Source organism: Ahaetulla prasina, chromosome 3, assembly GCF_028640845.1.
Source record: "Ahaetulla prasina isolate Xishuangbanna chromosome 3, ASM2864084v1, whole genome shotgun sequence".
Classification (NCBI taxonomy): Eukaryota; Metazoa; Chordata; class Lepidosauria; order Squamata; family Colubridae; genus Ahaetulla; species Ahaetulla prasina.
Window position 1 is genome coordinate 7,726,699 of NC_080541.1, and position 15,016 is coordinate 7,741,714.

The following is a 15,016-nucleotide window of genomic DNA, read 5'->3' on the forward strand; positions in this document are numbered from 1 at the left end:
TCATTCTCCTTTCATCTTCCACTCTTTCCTTATTTTTCCTTCCTTGCTCTCTTCCCATCTTCCCTTCTTTTTCTTTTTCTTTCCTCTTTCCTTTTCTCCTTTCCTATCCCTTCTTGGATGCTCAAGTGCAAAAGGGGAATTTTTTTCTCCTTTTGTTTGGTTTTTTGTTTCTTTTGCTAGCCTCTGCCAGTGAAAACGGAGCTCGCGGGGGGCTCATCCAGCCTGCGGGCCTTGAGTTTGACACCCCTGAGTTAACGGATGGAGGAACAAGAATAGAACCTTTGTTTCTCCGACCACAGCAAATCCTTTGAGTAAATTATTGTTTTATTAATAATTAAAGGCCACCCCGATCCATTCAGGTTCCACCATACAAGGTGGAGAACAATTCCAAAATACAATAAATTAAAAACAATCCACTATCATAGAACGTAGAATAATAGAGTTGGAAGGGACCATGAAGGTCTTCTAGTCCAACCCCCCTGCTCAAGCAGGAGACTTTATACCATTCTGGACAAAGGGCTGTCCAGCCTCTTCTTGAAAACCTACGGTGATGGAACATCCACATCTCCATCATCATCTCCCTCTTCCTCTTCATCATCATCCACATCCTCCTCACCTTTGTCATCATATCTATGTATCATGGCACCCCAAACACAACCAAGTTCAGGAAGTCCATTGGAATAGTAGAGCTTTATATTTGCTTCTTCATAGCAAGGAGGTTGGGGGTGAGACTTGGGTTTCTCCCTTCATTACTGGAGCCATCTGTATACGTCCAGAGATAAGATGTTCTATAGAACTGTACCTATCATCAATTCTGTCAGAATGGAATTACCGGTATATTAAGACCAGTGCCTGGACCAGAATACCTTATTTTTCTCTTGAGGAAGCTATAAAATAGATGAGAACCTCCTATAAGGACTAAGCTTGAAGAAATGGCTTAGTTCAAAAAGAAAGGGAATGAGGCAGTGATGCCTAGTGTACCTATATCTGTGTGACTTAGACCATTAATACAGGAATGGCAGGACTGGTGTAGACCAGGGGTCTGCAAACTTGGCTCTTTTAAGACTTGTGGACTCCAACTCCCAGAAGCAGGCTGAGGAACTCTGGGAGTTGAAGTCCACAAGTCTTAAAAGAGCCAAGTTTGCAGACCCCTGGTGTAGACAACTACTACCAAAATCTAAAGTTAAGATAGTAATGATTTTAGATATGCAGATGACACACTTCTTTTACCAGAAACTATAGACTCGCAGTCCCCAACCTTTCCAGCTCGGCGGACCAGCGGGGAGGGGAGGCGATGGCTCCATGCGAATGTCAGGTGTGCAGGTGAGCACGTGCAACTCCATTTGTGCAAGTGGAGCTTAGCGCACAAGCGTGTGCGCCTGCCACTCGCACAACTGGAGCTGCGAGTGCCTGCCGTTCGCGTAAATGGATCGGCACACAAACACATCTCTCCTGCCGTTCGCACGGCCCAGTTCTGAACGGGCCACGACCCGGGGGTAGGGGGCCCTTGGTATTGACTTTGAAAAGCTCATTATGCAACTCCAAAGGCTCAGGGTGACAGTTTACGGATTGCAGTAAGGGTGAAGAAGTTACTATGTTGCCTGTCCTAGCAGCCAGGATTTTTCATATAGAAAATGTTACTATGTTGTCTGTCCTACCATTGGCAGATTTTTCGCATAGATCCCCAAAAGTTCAAAGTGTCAACCCTGAAGCTGGCCTGACCGAGGCTGTCTTGGAGGCTTCAGTGTTGCCACAATGGTGCTGAGGGATAGGGAGGGGGGAATAGAGATAGCTGTGATTTTGTAGCCAAAGCAAAATACTTTCTCTTGGGAACCAAGGACATTCTCACACCCGGTCAGAGGAAGGAGAAGTGATGTCACCAGCCAGCCCCTTGATTGGACCATGTGACTGATTGTTTGTGGTTTGAGGGAAAACTTTTATTTTTAATTAGGTGAAAACTGCAGGAACCTTCAGAGTTGGTTTTCACCAGATCTGTGCCAATATGATATATCCTAATAAAACTATTCTTTGAGGAATCTACCTGCCTCGGAGTTTTGTTCGCCATGGGTTTATTACTTGGAACCCTGACACGAAGTCATCGATCTGCCTGCCCAGATCAAATGCCAGGATCTTTTTCAAAAACTGGACACAGTATTCTTCAGCTAAAAGTGCTAAAGAATAAGTCTTGATCCTCTTTGTTTATCTGGGCGAGTGCGTGATTGATAAAATATTTAGATTGCATAATCAGTAATGACGACGGAGAGATGGGTAGAATAGGTAGACCTCAAATTATAGCCATACATTTAGCTACAGTTTAGAGGGACACTGAAAAAAAATGTCAGCGGAGTCTCTCAATTACTACTTTTGCAGCATCTCCAGGGCCAGGTGATCAAAACTCAGGTGCTTGGTACCCAGTATGTATTTACAACAGTGGCCGCATCTCAGGATCATTTGCAGTCTTCCCACCCGGCTTCCCACAGGCAAAGTCCAGGTCAGAAAAATGGATTCACTTAACAAAGGCATGAATCACTAAACTGCAGGGATTAGCAGCCATGACAAAAAAAGGGGGGGTTTGTAAAATTTGATGCGAGTGACAGAAACTTTGGTCGTAAATCAAGGGTTACCTGTCCCAAAGGTGCTTTTTCAAGAAGCAACTGGACTTCCAAGACATTTCGCTTCTCATCCGAGAAGCTTCTTCAGTTCTGACTGGATGGTGGGGGAATGGAAGGATTGGTACTCCTTGCAGACAGCTGGTCATTTGCATCCTTTTAGAAATTTATTTATTTTATTTTATTTTATTTTATTTGCATTTATATCCCGCCCTTCTCCGAAGACTCAGGGCGGCTTACACTATGTTAGCAATAGTCTTCATCCTATTTGTATATTTATATACAAAGTCAACTTTTTATTGCCCCCAACAATCTGGGTCCTCATTTTACCTACCTTATAAAAGATGGAAGGCTGAGTCAACCTTGGGCCTGGTGGGACTAGAACCTGCAGTAATTGCAGGCAGTTGCTGTTAATAACAGACTGCATTAGCAGTCTGAGCCACAGAGGCCCCTTCATTGTTGAGGCCACTTGGAGGTTTATCTGTGTCCTCAGGATCACCTGAGTGGTGCAAATCGGTTGGAGCTTTCTTTTCTTTTCTTTTCTTTTCTTTTGTCACACAGTATATATAAGCATAAGCATGTAATAACTATACAATATATAAGCATATATATAAGTATGAGTATGTAATAACTATATTAATTGGATATAACGAAAGGAAACGATAGGACAGGAACGGTAGGCACGCTGGTGCTCTTATGCACGCCCCTTACAGACCTCTTAGAAATGGGGTGAGGTCAATAGTAGACAGTTTTTGGTTGAAGCTTTGGGGATTTTGGGAAGAGACCACAGAGTCAGGTAGTTTATCTGACTCTGTCTTTATTTACTCTCTGCTATGACCTGTCCGTCTTGGGTGTCCCTGCACAGCATAGCTTCATTGAGCTACGCAAGCCCCTTCGCCATGACAAGGCAGTAATCCATGAAAGGGACAACTCTGTTACTGAAGTCAATCAAGATTGGAGCGGTTAACATTAAGCTTAAATCTGTTGTGTGCTCGTGTATTGTTGCAATTGAAGCTGAAGTAGTCTTCGACAGGAAGGACATTGTAATAGATGATTCTATGAGTTAAACTCAGGTCATGTCGTTGGCGGAGTAGTTCTAAATTTTCTAAACCCAGGATTTCAAGTCTGGTGGCATAAGGTATTTTGTTGTATTCGGAGGAGTGGAGAACTCTTCTTGTAAAATATTTCTGGACACGTTCAATTGTATCGATGTCCGAAATGTGTTCTTGCAACTGTTGAAAGGACTGTGTTGTAGATTGGAGATAGATGATGTTGTATCCTTCCCCTTCTGTTGAGAGAGGACTGTTCAATTTGGACATAGATGGCCTCTTTGACCCCTCTTCCTCCTTTTTTCGATTTCTCTTCACAGGTTTTAGTATCTAATTCTGTGGGGGTGTTTTCTGAACCTGGTACGTTTTACTGAATTACAGAACTGGATACTAAAACCTGTGAAGAGAGACTGAAAAAGGAGGGCGTGTTTAGCCTTTAGAAGATAAAATGGATAAGTTTCTTCAGATACCCAAAGAAGTACCACATATAAGGAAACAGATCTGTTGCTATTGCTCTAGAGTGAAAGATGAGGATTTATACTCTTAATTTGCAGGAAAATCCATTGTACTCGAACGTTAGATTTTTTTTTTTAAAAAAAGAACAGTTTACTGGCGGAGTTTGAGTGTCCTCTGGATACTGAGATCAGACAATGATCTGTAAGAGATGCTTTGATCTGGTCACTTGCCTTGACCAAGGAAGTTAAAAGCAGTGGCTTCAATCGCCCTTCCACTTGTCGGATTTCACATTGAAAAACAACTTGTTCTTTGATGTAAACTACATCTGCAGGTTTGTGCTATCAGATGTTTTAAAATTCTCAGCACAAATAGCTCAGATACGTTGTTGTGGAGTTTTTCGGTTATACGTTGGGTGTAAGCCTGAAAAATATGCTTTAAAGAAATGTTTTTTTATACAAGTATCCTGCATAGAGAAAATAAAATGAATTATGAATGATTTCCAACCAGGGACATTTTGTTGGATGATTCATCTTTGTTCCTTTAAAGTATTATTATTATTTTTTTGGCTTGTTGTGCTGCTCTTTTTTTTTTTTTTTTGCCTTGAGAAAACATATCTGAAGGGGAAAAAATAGTTAAATTGAGAAAGCAAGATTTTTATGAAGTAAAACATCCGTCTTCCCCGAAGAAAGACTTAGAAAAACGAACATAGTTTATAGTACTGAACATATTAAATCAACTAAGAAGTTGATTTAATTTGATTAAATTTGATGCTTACCATTAGGTGGCAAAATATTTCTGTAACGATTAATGTATGTTGGAATTAGAATTATTGTACAAGTTCTAATTCTATTTGAAGCAAGATCTAATTGTAACAAGTGAGTAGAAAAAGCAATAGGTGGATCATAGAGGATTTAATTTGGATTCTTCTCCTGAACAAAGGTTGAAGATGATGATCTAAGCCAGGGGTCTTCAAACCCTGAGCCGCAGCCCACTTCCGGGCTGGAGCCCATTCAGAACTGGGCCATGGAAGCGACGGGCGAACGCATGTACGGCTCCACTGGTGTGCACAGCAGGTGGGCAAGTGTGCGTGTGCAGCCCCATTTGTGCAAGTGTTGGGCGCACATGCCTGTTGCTTGTGCAAATGGAGCTGCATTGTGGACATGTGCTTACCCACCACTCGTGTGGAATCATTCCCTCTCCCCCTCCCCTTGCTGGCCTGCAAAGCCGGAAAGGTTGGGGACCACTGAACTGAGGGTTGGTTTCGGCTGTTCAGCGTATGATTCTGGTCCTAGTCACACCTTACTATCAAACATACATTCTAAGTAAGAGGGAGATAGGAGTTGTAGAGTTAGGAAAATTATCTCGATGGAGAGATGCAGGATCTGCTGCCTCAGTAAAAGGAGCAGAGAGAATTTCTAAGTCCAGAACTGTGAGATATCATTTGAAAAGCGGCTTCATCTTAAGGACCTCTGTGGGGTTTATGGAGGGGAGGAGGAAGATTAGATTAGATTAACAGAGTTGGAAGGGACCTTGTAGGTCATCTTAGTCCAACCCCATGCCCAAGCAGGAGACCCTACACCATTTCTGGCAGATGGCTGTCCAATCTCTTCTTGAAAGCCTCCAGGGATGAAGCTCCCACAACTTCTGAAGGCAACTTCTGTTCCATTGGTTGATTGCTCTCACTGTCAGGAAATTTCTCCTTATTTCCATGGTTGAATCTCTCCTTGGTTAGTTTCCATCCATTATTCCTTGCCTGGCCTTCAGGTGCTTTGGAAAATAGCTTGACCTCCTCTTCTCTGTGGCAGCCCCTCAAATTGGAAGATTGCTATCCTGTCTTCCCTGGTCCTTCTCTGCACTAGACTAGCCATGCCCAGTTCCTGCAACCGTTCTTCATATGTTGTAGCCTCCAGCGGCCCCCTAATCATCTTGGTTGCTCTTCTCTGCATTCTTTCTAGAGTCTCAACATCTTAGTTTATTGTGTGGTGCAGTACTCTAGATGTGGTCTTACTAAGGCTTTATAAAGTGGTATTAGTACCTCGCTTGATCTTGATTATATCCCTCTGTTAATGCAGTTTAGGATTGCATTGGCTTTTTTGACTGTCGCTACACACTGCTGGCTCATATTTAGCTGGTTGTAGAGAAGGAGAAGGGATGCTTGATGCTCTCTGAGGTTGGTTGTTTTTTTGCAGATGTTTCATTACCGAACTAGATAACCTCATCAGTTCTAGAAGGGAGTAGGGTTGGGTCTCTCTCATCTCCCTAATTTACCCAGCTATAAGGAGGAGGAAGAGATGGCATACTGTAATCAGACCTGAAAAATTCTGCTTTTATAGTTAATCTCTATAAAAATAATGTTAACCTTCCTGTGGAATTGATTTCCTGGTTTCGTTTAGTTAGGGCACTCACTCTGCACCAAGTATACAATCAACACTGGGAATCTGGGGGCGCTCCTGACTGTTTTGATACTGCTTTTAGTAATTAGAGTAACTCACTAAAGATAAAAGTATGAAGTGGCTCATTGAGGAAGTCAGAGAAAACTTGAAAAATGCTACTGTGTAAATGTGTAAAGTTCAAATGGTTTACTTCAAAAAGCATTGGACGTTCCTTTTTCAGGCTAAACGTCATATATATCACGTTGTTTCTGCCAGATTTTCCCATATTCTTCTTATTTCCCAGTGCTAAAAAAAGAAAAAAGAAACTTATGACTATAAATAGAATAAAGATTATGTGACTTGTTAGTACCACTTTATAGTGCCTTGGTAGTATTGGACTACTGCATCCAGTTTTGGTCGCCATGATGTAAAAAAGATGTGGAGACTGTAGAAATAGTGCAGAGAAGAGCAACAAAGATGTTTAACTGGAGGCTGAAACATACAAAGAACGGTTACTGGGACTAGGTATGTCTAGTTTGATGAAAAGAAGGACAAGAGGTGATATGATAACCATATTTCCAATATCTCAGGGGTTGCCACAAAGAAGAGGGAGTCAAACTATTCTCCAAAGCACCTGAGGGTAGAACAAGAAGCAATGGGTGGAAACTTAGAACTAAGGAGAAATTTTCCTGACAATGAAAACAATAAACCAGTGGAACAACTTGCCTCCAGAAGTTGTGAATGCTCAAACACTGGAGGTTTTTAAGAAGAGACTGGACAACCATTTCCTGCCTGAGGGTTTCCTGTCTGATCAGGGGTTGGACTAAAAGACCTCCAAGTTTCCTTCCAATTCTGTTATTCTGTTATTGAAAGTTGTGTCCCTTTAATTTTGGCAATTAGAGGTAGAGAGAGGCATGCTTTGTATTTTAATGCTTACACGGACTTTAAGAATGCAAATAAGATTCCTTATGTAAATCTTTCTGCTTTTTGTACTCGAATAGAGTCTCCCTTTTAGCAATTTATGGAAAAATAATTTCATTCTGCAATATACTTTAAAAAGTTGATCCTTATAAATACAGCGCCGTATATAATTTAAAAGTAACAAAACGCAATTAAACAACAACAAAAAAAATGAAATAGCCATGAAAACTTATCTGAAATATGACATCTCGTTTATTTTATTTTTTTCCTGAAGATAATGAAGCTTGCTTTTTTGGCAGCCATCCTTTCATAGAATTCCAAAGGACTGCAACTCAAACATAAATAGCATTCTCACAAATCCTGCTTCCTTCATAAAAAAAAAATGGGTTTGAAAACAAAAATGGGTCTGAAACCCTTTGCTGGTCTGCTAACTGAATTAATTCATTTAGAAAAAATATATATCTTTGGAACTGGATTGTATAAACTTTTGCTCTCCCTTCTAGGATTAGAAAAATGTTCAATGGTAGTTCAGTTTCTTGAAATCTGCCTCTTTTTAAAGGATCTATTCAGTCCTTAAGAGCATTTAAAGGGAAAATTGAAACTATGAAGAAAAACGCCTCAGAAACTGGAATTCATAATCCGTTGGCAGTTTCAATTTGATCTCTTTGATTGTAGGAACGTAGAGTATACAAAATAATATTCTTACTAAAAGTATACAAAATAATATTCTTACTAGTTTGCTAATATGTGTGAATACCCAAGGCTGTTTTCAAGATACTTTGTAAACTGGATTAATACCCAGTAGCTAAAATGTTACAAATAATGTTTGACTAAATTAAGTAGCAGACTTCTAGAAGAGTGATTGTAATGTTTTAGTTATTACATTAAAAAAATTCAGGGGTGGGTTCTACTTACCTTTACTACGGGTTCACAACAGGACCGTGCTCACGCGCTCGCTTTGATCGCCCGCTCGCCGTGCTTCTGCGCATGTACAGAAACTTCCTGATGACTGTGGGCGGAGAAGCTTCCTGATCAGTGAGCGGAGCCTCCCGCCGATTTTACTACCAGTTCTTGCGAACTGGTCCAAACTGGAAGCAACCCACCACTGAAAAGATTATATCCAGAAGAGTAAAAAACAAAGCCATATTGTAATGAAATGAAGATAGAACTGTAGGAAAGAGCAAAATGAATGTATAAATTTTAAAAACTTGACAATCTAGAATGAAACATGATAAAACCTCAGTGAAATAACGGGTGTGGAAAATCTGAATGTTCAAACTGCTTTGTAAAATCCTACTGAGAATAAAAAATATCTTGTTGGGAGTGTTGTATATAACTGCACGGGTGCAGGAACTAGTATGCTGGCAGCATCCTCATTTTCAATTTGAAAGCAAGTAAATTATCTTGCTACAAGAGGCTGGTATGATCTAGAATCACACACACACACACACACAAAAAGAGAGAGAGATGGTGTTTGTTTCTGCCTGATTCATTATTTTGAAAGGACTGTGCTGGTATTTCCTCATCAGAGCTTTATCAAGAAATTATATAGATCGGGTGGCTCCTGAAACTTTTATTTTTCAATGTAAAATGAAGATCAGCTTGGAAAAAAAAAATAGCCATTGACCGAGGAAACAGTGATTTTGGAAGAAATTCTGTCCACCTGAGGTGGTAGAAAACATCAGAAGAAAAAAAAATGGTATTAGGTAGTCCTCCACTTATGACAACATCTGGGACCAGAATTTCCATTTAACAAGGCAGTGGTTAAATCACTGGTGTCAAACTCAAGGCCAGGGGGCCAGAGCTGGCCCGCAGGATGCTTAGATTTGATCCATGAGGCCGCCCTGGAAACAGCGAAGGACCAGACCACAGTGCCTCTGCGAGTGAAAACGGAGCTTGAGAGGGCTGTGTACGGCCCTCCCGAGCTCGGTTTTCACTGGCAGAAGGTTGCAGGAGGCCATCTCAGCCGAAAATGGAGCTCAGGAGCCCATTTTCACTGGCAGAGTGTCCGGGCCACCACAGGCGCCCCTGACACGAGTGACATCGAGCTGGCCATGCCCACCCTGGCCCCCAGTGAAATCAAGTTGACACCCTTGGGTTAAAACGAAGTACACATGATGTTACAGCCTATCGTGTTACATACGTTAAGCGAATCAACATAGTTGTTGAATGAAGCATGCAGACTTTAAGCGAATCCAGCATCCCCCATTGACTTTGCTTCTCAGAAGCCAGCTGGGAAGGTCTACAGATGGTGATCACATGGCCCAGGGTGTTGTGACCCGCTAGCTGCCAGCAGAACTGGCGGCAGACTCGGACGATGAGGAGGTTTGGGAGGAATTTGGGCCAGCTCTGGAGTCTGGGAAAGGCTCTGATGGATGCTCTCCATCAGACGCAGCGATAGAGCCGTCCGATATTTCCCAGCCATCGGAGTGGCAGCTGCCTTTGGAGGCTGAAGTAAGTGAGGAGGAAGAACAGCTGGGGCCTGTTCCAGATGCATGTATACGCAGAGCTGTTAGGAGAGGACAACTGAGGACAAGGAGTCGACTTGGGAAGCTGAATGTCCCCTCCCTGGCTGGGGAATAAATAAAAGAAAAGGGGAGTGGTTGTTGTAGGAGACAACCGTTCGTATTTCTGGCTCATTGCATTTCGTGCCACAAAGACTTCTTGCCAGAACTTACTTTGCAGCCATAATCACAAGGAACTGATAAGGTCTGTTACTGCAGTTAACTCTTTGAAGGACTATTGCGTGGACTTTTCAGTCGTTAAATGCCATTAATTCACAAGATGAAAATAAAGAGGGTTTTTTTGTGACCAGGAGTCTATTTCTTGCTTCTGCTAAGGCTGGGTCGGAACACTGGGATGCTATATGCCTGTTGCCAAGCAGCTGAATTTTGTTCATGTGAGCAATAGTCATAAGTGCAAGGAGTATGTTCTTGGGAACGTTTCTTTTTTCTGAGCCATTGTAACTGACTGTTCACTAAACAAATGAATGGTTGTAAGTCAAAGATTTGGGAAAACTTGTCAAAAGAAAGCTGAGAAGATTAGCGTGAATTACACTTCTTCCAAAATGCAACTCCATGCATTAGTTCTTACATAAATGTGGTAAAAAGGACTGTTGCGTAACTAAAATTCTATTGTTTTTCTTGCACTCCGCTGCTTAGTGGAGGTAGAGAGAAGGAGGTAAAATCAGATTTTTATTGTAACGTTGTCTGTTCTGTAGCACTTCTAATAAAAAGTAAAATATCCAATAAAGCCGTAGAAGAAGTTTATTGCCTAATCAGAACTCAAGTAATACAAACCTATTGGCACTTCATTATGCCACTTCGGTACAAAAAGCTAAATCTAACTTTCTTTGAGATTCAGACTCCTTACTCAGTAGTTTAACTGAGTATGTTCTTGGGAACATTTTTTTCTTGCTTTCTCCCTCTCCCTCTCTCTCTCTCTGTCTGTCTGTCTTCTCTCTCTCTCTCTCTCTCTCTCTCTCTCTCTCTCCGTGTCTCTCTTTCTCTCTGTTTCTCTCTCTGTGTTTCTCTTTCTGTGTGTCTCTCTCTCTGTTTCTCTCTCTCTCTCTGTCTCTCTCTCTCTCTCTCTCTGTTTCTCTCTCTCTCTCTCTGTCTCTCTGTTTCTCTCCGTGTCTCTCTTTCTCTCTGTTTCTCTCTCTCTGTTTCTCTCTCTCTCTCTGTCTCTCTCTCTCTCTCTCTCTGTTTCTCTCTCTCCGTGTCTCTCTTTTTCTCTGTTTCTCTCTCTGTGTTTCTCTTTATGTGTGTGTGTCTCTCTCTCTGTTTCTCTCTCTCTCTCTCTCTGTTTCTCTCCGTGTCTCTCTTTCTCTCTGTTTCTCTCTCTCTGTCTCTCTCTCTCTCTCTGTCTCTCTCTCTTTCTCTCTGTTTCTCTCTCTCTGTCTCTCTCTCTCTCACACACAGACACACACAGACATACAAACAAACACACATTGCACATTTGCAATCTAAATAGGAACATAGTCTGTTTCTTTACTTCTTTACTCATGAAATTATAAAGGCACTGTCTCTGAGAAGGCTGTTTTTGGAAGAGGGCTGATAAGAAAATTTTCACAAATCTCATTTATCTTCCAGCCTTCTGACAGCGCATTCACTCTAAAATGGCTGCTCATAGGCCCAACCAATCTATTTCTAATGGCTTTGATCTATCTTTAGACTTGCTTTGAGTATCAGTGGGACAAATTAAGACTGGACTGAAAAGTTAAAGTGACTAGAAACGGAGGAAAAACTCTTTTCAATACAGTATCAATACAGATTTTTTTAAAAAAAAAAATTCCTGAATAGCTCTATTTAGATAGCAAGTGATTTATATAGGTGTTAAAATTGTAAGTTATCAAAAAAAACAACGAGTCTTTGGTAGCTTTGATATTCAGAAGTCTCCGTCTGAAATGCAGTTTCTTTCCAACAACAACAACAACAACAACAACAACAACAACAACAACAACAACAACAACAATAATAATAATAATAATAATAATAATAATAATAATAATAATAATAATAATAATATTTTAATTTGTATACCGCCCTTCTCCCGAAGGACTCAGGGCGGTGAACAACCAAATAAAATACAAACACAGGCACATACAATATTAAAAACAACCCTTAAAAAACTTATTCAATTAGTCAGAAAATTTAAAATACAAATTACACCCTATAAAATTACAGAAATTTAAAACCCATTAAATTAAATTAAAATTTAAAAAATCAAGCCAGTCCAGCCATACGAAATAAATAGGTTTTAAGTTCGTGGCGAAAGGTCCTAAGGTCAGGTAATTGTCGAAGTCCAAGGGGAAGCTCGTTCCACAGTGTAGGAGCCCCCACAGAGAAGCCCCCCCCCCTGGGGGCCGCCAGTCAACACTGTTTGGCTGACGGCACCCTAAGGAGTCCCTCTCTATGGAACGCACCAGTCGCTGGGAGATAGAAGACGGCAGTAGACGGTCCCGTAAGTATCCCGGTCCTAAGCCATGGAGCGCTTTGAAGGTGGTAACCAATACCTTGAAGCACACCCGGAAGACAACAGGTAGCCAATGCAGTCTGCGCAGGATCGGTGTTACATGGGAGCTCCGAACCGCTCCCTCAATAACCCGCGCAGCCGCATTCTGGACTAGCTGGAGTCTCCGAGTGCTCTTCAAGGGGAGCCCCATGTAGAGAGCATTGCAGTAGTCCAAGTGAGAGGTAATGAGAGCATGAGTGACCGTGCATGGGGCATCCCGGTCCAGGAAGGGACGCAACTGGCGGATCAGGCGAACCTGATAAAAAGCTCTCCTGGAGACGGTCATCAAATGTTCTTCAAAGGACAACCGACCATCCAGGAGCACGCCCAAGTTGCGCACCTTCTCCATTGGGGCCAACGACTCGCCCCCAACAGACAGCCGCATCTGCAGCTGACTGTACCGGGGTGCCGGCATCCACAGCCACTCCATCTTGGAGGGATTAAGTTTGAGCCTGTTCCTCCCCATCCAGACCCGTACGGCTTCCAAACACCGGGACAGCACTTCGACAGCTTCGCTGGGGTGGCCTGGGGTGGAAAAGTACAGCTGAGTGTCATCAGCGTACAGTTGGTATCTCACCCCAAAACTACTGATGATCTCACCCAGCGGCTTCATATAGATGTTGAACAGGAGGGGTGAGAGAATCGATCCCTGCGGCACCCCACACATGAGGCACCTCGGAGTCGATCTCTGCCCCCCTGTCAACACCGTCTGCGTCTGGTCAGAGAGGTAGGAGGAGAACCACCGATAAATGGTGCCTCCCACTCCCCACCCCTCCAACCGGCGCAGCAGGATACCATGGTCGATGGTATCAAAAGCCACTGAGAGGTCTAATAGAACTGTAATGATCGTATTAAATAAATGCAGGTGTAAATAGCAAAACGTTAACCTTGAATTTCCCTTGGGATATACCCCATGCTATACAGCAGAAATGAAATTTAGCCATATCTATCTGAAAGGAAGAAAACCTTTCATCTCAGATGACACCCCTGTCTCGGCAAAGGAAAAACAGACAAGGAAGTCTCCTTATCACATTGGCCTAAACCTTAGATAAATGTTTTAGGCTTCTTTTCAGATAAGTGTGGTTCCTCGTTATTTCCCAACCTTTGCTCTAGTAGTTCAGCAATTATTATGGGTCTGCATGCAAGTTTTTCTTCTTCCCAGAATGTCCAGGGAAAACATCTATAGCAAAATTTGGACTCCCTGTTTCGTTGTAGTTCCTTTCAAGGTAGCATCTAGAGCAAGGGTCTCCAACCTTGGTCCCTTTAAGACTTGTGGACTTGTGGACTTCAACTCCCAGACTTCAACTCCCACTTCAAACCAGCTTTGCTGGCTGAGGGACTCTGGGAGTTGAAGTCCACAAGTCTTAAAGGGACCAAGATTGGAGACCCCTGATCTAGAGACTGGTGCTTCTTATATTAAAACAGACTAATGTTTTTTTTTCTATTTTATAATGTTCTTTTATTCCTGTCAGCGTGGCCCTTAATTTTGTTATGTTGTAGTTTGACTCCTCTGTCCTCAGGCTCATTCAAGATACCGCCGTAGAGGAAGTTTGCAATGTCATTTTAAGGACATTTTGACATTGGTTGCTTGTTCAAAGTCAGGAAGATCTGTATAGACCAGGGGTCTCCAATCTTGGCAACTTTAAGCCTGGAAGACTTCAACTCCCAGAATGCCCCAGCCAGCTTTGCTTTGCTGGCTGGGGAATTCTGGGAGTTGAAGTCCTCCAGGCTTAAAGTTGCCAAGGTTGGAGACTCCTGGTATAGATGACTCCTCTAGTTCTTGGGCTCTTCTCCCACCAGGAGACTTTGTGTTCAATACCAAAACCGCAATCAGCGTGTGACATTTAGCAGCTCTTGAGACTTTTCATATCAGGGCAGTTTTCCATCCTCGATATCCAGTGGCAGATATTCCATCTGTTTTCTTTGAAATCGGATAAGCCTTAAAATGATCGGTTATTAAAAGAGGAAATATTGACTTTATTCCAATTCCTCCTTGCAAGGTCTCCCTTACGTGTCTGCAACATTCTCGAATCCGCCTTGTGGCCCCCTTTTTTTTTTCCAATTGACATCGCTGCCTTTCGCACTGCTCAACCCACCTTTCTCCCCTCCTCCCCCTTTTCCTCCTGCAGTGAAAGAATATTATTGCTTTCTTCGAGCAAGTAGAAAGACGGATGGACAAGTGATAAACATCACTGGTTTGAGTCACTGTTTTTTTCCTTCTCAAAAAAAAAAAAAAGAAAGAAAGAAAGAAGAAGAACACATGTTTTATATACCAGGGGCATTTTGTTCTGCTCCAAAGTAGTATCTCTTTTTCTCATTAGAAAGAACTTCAAGAGTTCTTGGTCTCCCTCCCTGATTTGTCATGGTCTTTACCGTATATGTTGGGACATTTGGACTGGATTTATGCCGTTGTTTTGAAGGACTCCACAAAGAAAGTCCCATTTTTCCGCCGATCCCAGAGATAAGCTGACAAAAAAAAGCATTGAAGTTTCTGGTTTGAGAAATGATGGGAGCAGTGATGCATCTCGCTTAGGTTGCTGCGTGATTCCTCAATTCCTAAATGTAGATCATGCTCCTATCTGCTTTTTCCAAAAAA

General features: G+C 42.2%; 1 protein-coding gene across 4 annotated transcripts in view; it reads left to right on the plus strand.

Annotated features, from left to right (window-relative positions):
• The window catches only part of TRAPPC9 (trafficking protein particle complex subunit 9), a 397,590-nt gene that overhangs the window by 153,354 nt on the left and 229,220 nt on the right, over positions 1–15,016 (plus strand). The gene's annotated exons all lie outside the window — the stretch shown is intronic.